The following is an 11,804-nucleotide window of genomic DNA, read 5'->3' on the forward strand; positions in this document are numbered from 1 at the left end:
CAGGCCTCGAAGAGGCCGGATGCAATAAAGCAACAGGGATTTCTATCACCATTTAGACAACGGGTTTCTGTTTTTTTCTCTTGAACACAGTTTCTGCTGGAGAATAACAGAAATCAGCCTCCTTTAGTCAGAGCTCAGCTGCCACATCTGTTCTGAGATTCTGCTATGGTAGGGATGTGTGTTGTTTTTCCCAAAGTGAATTCTTCACTATCAATATGCATCCGACAGCCACCCCCACAACTCCACCAGCCGTCCCCACCACCTTCATGCACACATGCCATCTCGCCAGGGCTGAGGGTCAAAAGGACTTGTTTTGCCTTTACTATGCTTGTCTGGGTAGGGGTGTGAAATGGAATTAACTCTTTTTTTCAGAGTCTCTCAATATCTAAGTTTGGAAATTAGTAAGAGAGAGCTGTACCAGAATGAGCTCTTAACTTGGTAAGGATGAGTACATCTCCCAATCTGAGTGTGGCAGTGAGGTCCAATCTCAGTGCTCACAGGAGAGGAGAGACAGAGAGCAAGAATACAACACAGAATTGTGGTTCCATAGTGTAGCAGTTAGCACGTCTTTATACGCAGGACCTTTACACGCAGAAGGTCCTGGGTTCACACCCTAGTGGAGCCATGGTCCATGGTCTACAGCCATGCCACCTTGAACAAGCCCGATGTCTGATCTCAGAAGCTAAGCAGGGTTGGGCCTGGTTAGTACTTGGATGGGAGACCACATAGGAAGACCAGGTGCTGTATGCATAAATAATAATTAAAAAAAAAAAAAGAATACGACACAGAACTATTACCCAGGCTCACTACACCAATCTTCTGCACTTTTCTATCTACATTTCAGTATGATCATTTTTAAACATACAGAAAACTAAAACAATTTTACAGTAAAATTTTTAATTTTACTACATCCAGACCTAAAACTCATCTACTACCACCTAAAACCAACATTTTTATTATGCTTCATTTACCATGTCTATTCATCTATCCATCCTCTTTTTGCCCACTAATCCCTTTGTCAGTATGCTTCTAAGATATCAGTGAACTTTCCTCTAAATATTTATGCACGAATACAATTCATAAGGGTTTGCTTATGGTAAATAGAATAATGTCCCCTCTTCCCAAAAAATGTCCACTTCATAATTCCCAGATCTGCACACATGCTGTGTTACATGGCAAGGTGACAAGGGTGAATTAAAGTAGCAGATAGAACTATGGTTATGAATTAGGTTTACTTAAAACAGGGAAATTATCTTGGATTATCTGGGCGGGAACAATATAATCACAAGGGTCTTTAAATGATGAAGAGAGAGGCAGAAAAGTCAAAAAGAGGGAAGCAGCATCCTGAGAAATAGTTGCCTGCACATCGATGGCTGTGAAGGTTGAAGGGGCCACAGCTAAGGTATGTGGCAAGCATTTTAGAAGCTAGAAAAGGCAAGAAAATGAATTCTTCCTTAGAGCATCCAGAAAGGAACAGAGCTGCAAACATCACTGGAGTTAGCCTGGTTAAGCCTCATTTTAAACTTCTTATCTACAGAAATGTTAAATAACACATTTGCCTTGTTTTATGCCACTACATTTGTGGTAATTTGTTACAGCAGAAAAAAGAAACTAATAGACTTCTTTTAATCAATATAATGTTTTGAGATTCATCCTTTTATTACTGAGAAATAATATTCCATTATCTCCATGCTCCTGTTGATGGACACTTGAACTATTCTCAATTGTAGGTTATATTTTTGGGCCATAAATCTGTGTGTTTTTAAAAGACTGACTGCTTGACAGAGTTGGGCAGGATGTGTCTGAGGGTTCACTATCTGGAACCTGCTCTCAAGGTGCCCAGCATCTGAACTGGCTGAGGGAGGGCGCCGGCGGCCTCTGGCTCTGGGAGCTAGAAATACACAACTTTAACGTGGTCAGAACTTTTGCTGAGCTCTGACGGTTTCAATGACAAAATCTATGGAGAGCAGCAGCTTCCCTCACATGGAACATGTTAGAGATCTCAGTATTCTAAAGTGTCCACCTCTCTCCAGGTGCCGCTGGGAGGACACTCCCAAAGGAGAAGGCAGCCAGCTGCACTGCATATTATCCCAAAGAATGTCTTCAGCTAATAATAATAATAATGGCTAATTCTCTGTTGCAATATCACCTGAGCCAGCACAACCTGGGTCCAGATTATTAAACTTCAAGCCTTAGTTTGTGCGTCTATGAAATGAGGATAAAACCGGCTGAATTCGCACAGGGAGTAAGTATAATATAAACAAAAGAAGCTATTAAAATATACATAATAGGCTGGTATTGTCCTTAATTTTCACAAGGCCAACACAGTCAGGACAATCCTTTTCTGTTTCTAGAAAAGTATTTTATAGAAACACCAAAGCCAGGACTTATACTTATTAATTCAATATTGACTAGGCATAACTAGGTTCTAGATGTTTCTAGGATTATAAATATTTATTCTACGTGGCTCTTCATCTCGAGGAGTCTAGCAAGGAAGACAAGGAAGCAAACACGCACCTATCCTTCGGCATGGTCACTATGAGAAAGGTAGGCACCGTGAGCCATGGGCATATTTAAGAGAGCACCCAGCCTAACCAAAGGAGAACATCAGGCAGCATTCAAGAGGAGATGTTCCTGAGCTAGGAAGAGAAAGCAAAGCAAGGCCAGGACAAGTGGGGAGGAGGCTGAGGAGACGGTAGAGGAGTCAGGGAAAGCTCACGTTAGGCTCAAGGAGAGACGAAGACAGTTGAGATAAGGTAACACACTACACACAGGTGCACACTGGCTTCGAATCCCAAAGTCAAGTTCAGGCACAGTAGAAACAGATGATACGGGTTTTCAAATTTTATGAGGTTTTAGGTCATACAAACCAAAACTGAAATCACATTCCAATTTGGCTGCCTACCAGTTACTCGGCCTGCAGCAAAACAAGTCATTTTTTAAGCCTCAATACATTCATTCGTAAAAAGAATATGAGACTATCCAACCTACGGTGCTGTTTTAAGAATGAAATGACAAAAGGTTTATAAAGCTTTCGGCAGAGTGGTTAATACATACTAAACTCTCAAACCATATCATCTTCCCTTCTTTAGTTCTCTTTTAACTTACTCTAATATCACCAATATTCTAAAAAAATGCCTATGGATACCATTTTGTGCCCAACACTAGTGTAGATAATTGACAAATATGCACTGAAATTGGAATATGTCACTGGCTATTAGTAAAGGAGAAGACAACAGCCGTAACGATTTTCATAGACACAGTGTAAATATATTAGAATCCCAATAATTACATTAAAGGACTTTATTTTAGTGGTCAGTTGATAGAAAACAGCAAACTGGAGCAGAGACTATGTATCTCCTTAGGTCAAATTGGGGTAAAGATTACAAATGTACAAAATATTACAAAACAACTAATATTCCTTTGTTTCTCTATGATAGTTGGGTTAGGGGAAGACACGGGATTCTGCTAACATTAAGAGGGTCCAGTGTCCCCACAGGAAATGCCAATGAGATCATAAAATATATCTATATCCCTAAGAGATGAATAAATATATACTGTAGAAAAAATACAGACATGCAAATAAAATCAACATTCATGAATAGGGTTGATTTAAGGACGGAGCCAGGTTCTGTGGGTGTATAAACCTATACAACTCAGACTCTTCTTTCAGAAAACAAATCTCTAAATTGCAAACCAAAAATAGGCACTTGTATTAGTTTCCTATTGCTGCTGCAACACATTACCACCGACTTAGTGTCTTAACATAAATTTATTATTATACAGTTCTGGAGGTCAGAGCCCAAAATATGTCTCCTGGAGATAAAATCAAGATGTCAGCAGGGCTCTTTCTTTTTCTGGAGGCTCTAGGGGAGTCTACTTTTCTGCCTTTGCAAAGGTTCTGGAGAAGGGCCCACATTCCTTGGCTTGAGACCTGCTTCCCCATCTTCAAAGCCAGCATGGCTGGTTGATCCTGACATCACATCTGTCTGACATCTGCCTTCCTCTGTCACTAGGGACTTTATGATGACATTAGACCCATCCAGATAATCCTGGATAATCTCCTCCATTTTAAGGTCAGATGATCAGCAATCTTAATCCCATCTGCAACCTTAAGTCCCTGTTTCCATGCAAAATATTCCCAGAATCCAGGTATTAAGATGTGACATCTTCTGGAGACCACTGTTCTGCCTACCACACTATGGAATGAATGTTTAGCATGAAGGGGAGAAAAAAAAATCACATCATCTCCCTGACTATTTTGAGATTCAAATCCTTTTTCTGTGGGGTCTTTTTTTTTTGGCAATTTACAAGAAATGCTTTCACAGAAATATTTCTGATTAAACCTGTATTTTTCTCCTCGCCTGCAGAACTCGACAACTCCCAGCAACTTCCAGCTTTTACGGCATACATGAAACGACAGACCCTAAAGCTAAACTCCTTTAGCCTCGCAGTTAATCTGCTTCTGAACATAGAAAAACATCACTGCAGGTATGATGCTCAGTCTGAAAACATTTCCCCTTACAAAGTGTGTCACCGTAGTGCATTAATGGTACTGACAAATAAAATTATTTTTGTTTCTTTTAGAAAAATCAGTATTAGTGAATGGATGTTGGCTTCCAGTATTAATAAAGAATTGAAACATTTCCCAATTTAAAGATGATTTTCTTCTAGTAAATTTTTTATTTTTTATTACTTCATCATTTTTCACTTAACTTAGTTATAGGGTTTTTTTTTTCAAGACGCATCTCTTTAATCAGTTAAAGTATATATAGCAGGCTACACATGAGAAATTATATGAAGTGATATTTATATTTTAGAATATAAACTCATCTTTTATTCTTGACGTGAGAGAATGCTTCTCACTTCTAACCCAAAAGGACAATAAGGAAGGCACTTCTTTGTCCTACCTTTAAAAGAAAAGCCTTGCATTTAGCAGGGTTACCTATAATTATTTTTCTGGAATTCTGACTTTTGTCTCCTAACTGTTTTCTGGAAGTTTAGCAGTATGGTGCCTTATCCCATGGCACTGCTGTCTGACTGTGAGAGGGTCAATTTGTGGTTCCCCCTGCTGTCCTCTTTCGGGCTGGGAGAGCTAGCGTGAAAAATACTAAGAAATTATATAAGATCTTTGCTTAGAAGCAACTAAATCATATTATTTTATTTTACGTGAGAATAATAACAGGTGCCATCCCGTGAGTGCTAGCCACATGCCAGGCTCAGTGTATATGTTCCTCATCTTGTTTTGTCCACATAACAACACTGGAAGAAAAGTTATTATCGATATATTTCTCATGAAGACTTACAAGTGGAAGTAATCGTTCATTCACGGTTCTCACATAAGAAAAGGTAACTTGTGTCGAGACAGGGAGAGAATGGGCCCTGTCTTCTCAGAGTCATCTCCAAGTCAGCAGTTTCCTTGCCCTCAACGCTAACTGTCAGTAGTGAGGATTAGATCAGATGGACTGCTCGCCACTACTGTTTGAAAGACAGAAGTACTAGGGATTAAGCATGAGGAGTTTGAAGGGGATTCGAAAATGTACAAACACTTAGAATGGTTATTGCCATAATTGCTATTCTTTGTTTCCCCTCACCCAGTTACGGCTCCAAACAGGCACTCAGAGACAGCGCAACACTGTTTAACGTGTTTCACTTTAAAGGCTACATTTGTAACCACATGGAATCCACAATGGTTTTGTTCTTTGCTCCTCAATATAAATTTTTCTTTTCATCCAGCCTAAACTTACCTGTAGAATGTCCTACACTGTCTCTTCCCTACCAAGGGAGAAAGCTCTGCATTAGGATACAAGATTTTGGAGACACACTTGGGAAGAGGACTGCCTCATACATCTAGATGTGACAGTTACAATGACTTTGTGAAAACACCGAAAAAGGATTCTAAAAACTCAAAGCTCTAAAATTGGAACCAGGATATGGGAATTGATGACATGTGCATGTACCCTTGGGGAGATTACCCAAAGCCATTCTGCCACCTGGTGGTCTGACACTTGCTATCCAATAAAGCAAAGAGAAAGTAAAAAGGACAGGACTGGGTTCCTGAGCCTACTCGTCGTTCCTTTACTCCCAAAAGACTCTTGGAAGGCTCCTGCAGCCAGAATCTCAGTGTCCATCACTTGTGGGAAGTAGATTTTCCTATGTACCTAAAAGAGCTCAAAGCTGTCTCTTACCAGAGTGTACTGGAGAATACATGAGGCAGAAAGTGTTCACAGAAACCTGATGCATAGGTGCTAAAAGGAACCCTAGAGATCCTTATTTTACGGATGCGGGATTTGAAGCCCATGTAGTTGAAGTGACTCATTTAACCCGTATGGAAGCAGAACTCTCATTTCTCAGTAGAAAATCACATCCTACAGAGTTTTACCTTGTAGGGCATGCAGCTTAGCTGTGTGTTTGTTTAGCATAAAGCATCATGTTGTCTGTGCAGGTACAGAATTAATATTACGGAATAAAGACTGCCTACTGCTGTATTACAGATCCTCTGTTAATTAAAAGAGGACCAATGGACAAACTGCAAGGAATCACTAACAATCTGTAGAAACAGAATCAATAGATCCAGCTGAAAATAATGAGCTCAAATTCACTGGACAAATAAGAGTTGGGGGAAATCCAAATGCAATATATTTTATGTAACTATTCTTATAAATCTATATTTAATAATATGCAGTAAAGCCTTTTGTTTCCATTTAACATAAGGTTGTAAAATATTTGGTTCATGAAAATATTAAGATGAGAAAATGAGAGGGAGAAAAAAAGAAACCCTTTGTTTTTTAAAGCATTCTTTTGTTTTTCTCCCTGGTTATGAACCTGTCCCTGAACTCACTGCTGCCTCATTTAAATTTTTTTCTACGCTCCCAAATGCCTCACTTGAAACTTTCCTTCATATTTAAAAACAAATAGAGATGCTGCTCAATTCATTTTGCTTTCTATGGAGTAAAGGAAATGAAAATTAAAAGTAGTTTCACCATCAGCAAAGAATGCTACAATGCAGAGATTTCGATGGCAACATACAAGAAAAAATATATTTATGTTTTGTTTGTTTTCCTAAAACACCCCTCCCCAACTGCTTCAAATGACAATATTCTAAAAACTCATTTGTGGTGACCCAGCATTGGTAATGTACTTATTAAGATTTAAAAATCAGCTAAAAAGTAGGCAAAAAAAAAAAAAAAAAAGCGCTGAATACAGACTGGGAATGTAATAAGTCCCATTAAAGAGGATCAAATTTTTTTCTGTGACTATAAACTTTTCAAAGGTTGGAACTATGTTTATCTTACCTGAATGGTCAACTGTCTAGTAAAATGCCTGCTATATACTGGGGACTATTGTTAAATATTTGCTCAGTTAATTTCAAATTAATTGCAGTTTCTAACTTCATGTGAACCAAAGACTTCCTGTGACCACAGGCTCTACCCACAGCCTTTGACCAGGAATCTCAGAGATGAACGTGGATAGGCAAGGAAGCAGCAGCAGTGGGAAGTATGATGGGAACCAGGCTGCATGGGTTGAATTCTGGGTCACACCGTGCTAGCGATGAGTCAATGGTGAATTATTTAAGCGCTATATGCTATAGTTTGCCCTATGTAAAAATAAAGATAATACTAACATCCGCTTCACATGATTTTCAAGATTAAATTTTATCATCTCTGTGTAAGGGGTTTAGCAGACTGATACCAGAAGCACTCATCCTGCCTTAACTCTCATTGACACCGCTACATTGTATTAGTTTCCTCTCACTGCTGTAATAAAGCACTACGAACTTAATGACTGTAAACAACACAAATGTATTATCTTACAGTTTTGGAGGTAAGAAGCCCAAAATGAGTCTTAAAGGAATGAAATCAAGCAGTCTGCAGGGTTTGTTCCATTTGGAGGCTCCAGGGGAGAATCTATTCCTTACTTTTTTCGGCTTCTAAAGGCTGCAGCATTCCATGGCTCCTAGCTGCATCACTCCAGTCTCTACCTCCATCGTCACATCGTCATCTCCATCTTCTTCAGTGGGCCTACCCAGATAATCCAGGATAACAACCCCATCTCAAGATCCTTAATCACATCTGCAATATGTTTATCAAATAAAACAAACATATTCACAGAGTCTAGGAATTGAAACATTGGCATCTTGAGGCCTTATTCAGCCTCCCTGTATACCAACATGAAAATGAATCCCTTACATTCAGAGACTTAGAAAGTCACAGATCTTTTAACTTACTCTATTTGTTCTATTCACAATCACCTAAGTAGGGAGTTTTTGCTTGTTTGTGGGTTTTATCTATTTAACTAAATTTGGCCAAATCTTAGAAAATGTGGGCATTTAGATCTGAGATGGGACAGAGAGGGTGTCCAAGATTTTTATTTGTTCAACTTTCATTTAATAGTTATTTATTAATATTTGAGGAGATGAAGAATTTAAAATATCTAACCACATTTTCTGCTGGAAAACTAGATAAAAATTTAATAGACATGACAAAGGAAATATTTCTTTCTTAAATTTCAAAAATTGCCACAATAAAATATTAAGGAGACTAATTTGAGCATGAGATGAAGAAACAAAAACAGAAAGGGGACATGTTACGAATGAAAAGAATATTTGTCAGCGTTTAGTACTGTTTGTTTTGTTTATCCTAACGACTCTGAATTTGGCACATTTGAAAATGCTGTTTCTCCCTTCACCACCTGTGATGTTTAATTTTATTCATCACCTTGATTGGGCCATTCTCCTCCTACCTCTTTCAACTGACAGGCAAACTTGATTCTGCCTAGTGAGTCAGTGGAGATGAGAACATTAATTTATCTGAGCACATTTATGTCAGCATCACTCTAAGGAAAGGTGCCAGTTGTGCTCTTCAGATGTAAAACATCTAGGTCATTCTATTCTCACTCTTATCCCTTAAAGCACTGTTTAAGTGATACATTCAACATACTGACAAGGAGCAGAGTCTGCTACTTACATAATGAAGAGTACTTGTGAAATGGAAAAAGAACTGAGCCGGAAATGAGGAGATGCCTGTTCCAACCCAATCTGATCACCATAAGCTCCTAGATCCTTGACAAATACACACAACCTCTCAATGCTTCAATATCTGCAGATGTTAAATGTCGAATATCTCTTAGATAGTTTTCTGAGATCATTTATATTTCTGAAGATTCATGATTATAACCAGATCATAAATAGAAGTCCAGACACCATAACAATAACATAATTAAGCATGTGGTGCTTACAATGTACTAGATGATGTTTAGAATATCTCATAACGGTAAAGCTTTTAAATTTCACAAAATCCTGTGAGATAGGTATGCTACTATCCTCATCTTGCAGATGAGAAAACTGGGACACAGAGAGTATATCTTACCCAGACACAGAGCTTGGATTTGAGCCTTGGCTGTCTGGCTCCAAAGTCCTTGCCTCTTTTATTCTGCCACCTTGTAGTATTTTCATACTCCTATGTACACAAAAATCATAAGCAATGATCATTCAGGATCACAAAAATTGAGCCAATGTCATTTTATTGATATTACTGTATATTAGCCCTATATACTCTTATGTCTTTAACTGATGTTTTATTCTTGTTCCTATAAATATCTTCCCTGCCTATTCTGTTGCCCATTAACTTATCAGCAAAATTATTATTTGTTTCAATATCCTTCATGGGAAAATGATTGAAAGGTCACCTTAATAACATGGAATACGATACAGATGCTAAATTATAACAATTAAGGCCAGAAGTCTGTTGAATTTAAGCAGGCACTGTGCCTATGCATCAACTATCTTTCTACACATTCACTGGGTAAAACTCTTCTTGAGATCAGAGACAACTGAATGCTGAATGAATCAATAAAATCAAAGTGGGCATTAGCATTCTCTTATTAAAAAAAAACAACAACAACAGCTCAGAAGGTTTGAAGACCCTGGTAATTGTAACACATGTAGTAGGTGGTAAGCCAGAATCTGAACCTAGGGCACTTATTTCTTAGAACAGTGTTATTTTCACAATGCTACATCTGTCCAGCCAGCAACTTGGAGAAGCTTTGCACCTATCATTCAATAAAGAACCAAATTACAAGTGGCCAGAAGTCGTAGACATAAAAAAAAAAAATAATCTATTCTTTCTGGATGTAAACTACATAAATTACTTGTATTAACTGCATTCACTGTCATTCTCCCAAGGTTCAAATGCTTACATTATTCCCTCATCTGTGTAAAAACAGTGGATGCACCAATTTTTGTTAATGATGATGTCCTTCTGGAACCAATATTAAGAAAGTTTTGTACTATCACCTAATTAATTTTGTAAATTCAGATATTTTCATAGTCTTTTTAACTTTGCTTTTTAAATTTTAGTGCAGTTTACTTCCTGTCATATTGTTTCCATGTATGATCTATGCTAATATTTCCTCTGTTCTAATCTCTATGTTAAATGGAACATCTCTTCCAACTCATACTTAAAGTGATATCTTAAACATCATTTTCTCAAAAACAACTATCCTTACCTCTTTGTACATGATTATTACCCAGAATTATCTGTTTAAATTTTTGGTATCCTTTTCTCTCACTAGACTTTCACCTCTGCGGTGATACGTATTGTCTTAGTTTTGTACGCCAGCATAATCCCACTTCAAGCCTTAGAGGGAAGAATATGGGACACACTGACCCTTTTGTACACACGCCCTTTCTTCATTGTTGGTTAGCAGTAGGGTATGTGTGTATCTTAGACTCCCACGTTTGTGTAGGGTGGCACTATCTCGCTCATGTATATATTCTCTGTTTCCTCCTGCACTACATTTACGTGACCTCAGTCCTTAGCAAAGAAGCCTATCGTTTTGGGCAATAACAAAGGATAGAATTTTGAAGTGCATTAATGAGCTTGCAATTTAACTCTCCCCTCCAATACAGCTCTTTCAATAGTAAAACTGCCATATTTTTTTCCACCTGGAAATTTATTTGTCTATCTTCTCAAATTTGTGCCTAGCACAAGAGAAGGAAAGACATATTTGTTATTTACTGAGCCCCTAAAATTTCAATATACTGGTACACTGACTAGGGACCTTGAAAGAAACAGCAATGGATTGGTATTATATGAAACAAAATACCATGTGGATAAATGGATGCTTCAAATGAAGCTCCGGTCCTTGACCTTTTAGCATCGCAGTGACTTGTCACAGCAGCTTATTGCAGCAGATGTTTATGGTGTTTAACAGCTATTTTATAAGTAGCATAAGGCTCAGTAAGCACATCTCACACTGACTTCTGTAGCTGACCTTGACTGATGCAGGTGCAACTTTGACCTAGCAGGCATGAATGAGATAGGGATTAGATTATCAAGGGAAAGGAAGTCTTTTAGTTCCAGTTAAGGCTCACTTGATGCAGGCTTCGCAGGCATTAAAGGGTGAAATTATTTTTGTTCCATGTAGTATTTCTCAGCTGGCTGAGGCTTCAATCTACAAAGGCCGTTCATAGCCAGGTGAGCTGCAATATGACCGGGTAAGGTTTTAGTCTTTGCATTGTCTGCTTTTCGTCAGTGTTTAGTTGGTCTACTTCAAATTTCTTCTTCTTGCCACACTTGAAAGGACATCCTAATCCAAAAATAGTGAAGATGAGACATGCTAATCTCTTGGATTTGTGTCACATATTTGCAGTCTCTAAGATGCACCTTCTGCTACGTAGCTTTAAAGTGACTCTGATTTGGTCACTGAATGGGCAATGAACATGGCATAAGATCTCCAAGGTCCAGACTAAATTGATGCACAAAAGTATGGTGGATTTTATTAGGCAACACATAAGGAAGAAG

General features: G+C 38.2%; 1 pseudogene; it reads left to right on the top strand.

Moving 5' to 3' along the window:
• Window positions 1-634: 634 nt before the first annotated feature.
• Window positions 635-750, top strand: LOC120591311 (uncharacterized; annotated as a pseudogene).
• Window positions 751-11,804: the final 11,054 nt, after the last annotated feature.

This window comes from Pteropus medius, unplaced genomic scaffold (assembly GCF_902729225.1).
Source record: "Pteropus medius unplaced genomic scaffold, Ma_sr-lr_union100, whole genome shotgun sequence".
Taxonomy (NCBI): Eukaryota; Metazoa; Chordata; class Mammalia; order Chiroptera; family Pteropodidae; genus Pteropus; species Pteropus medius.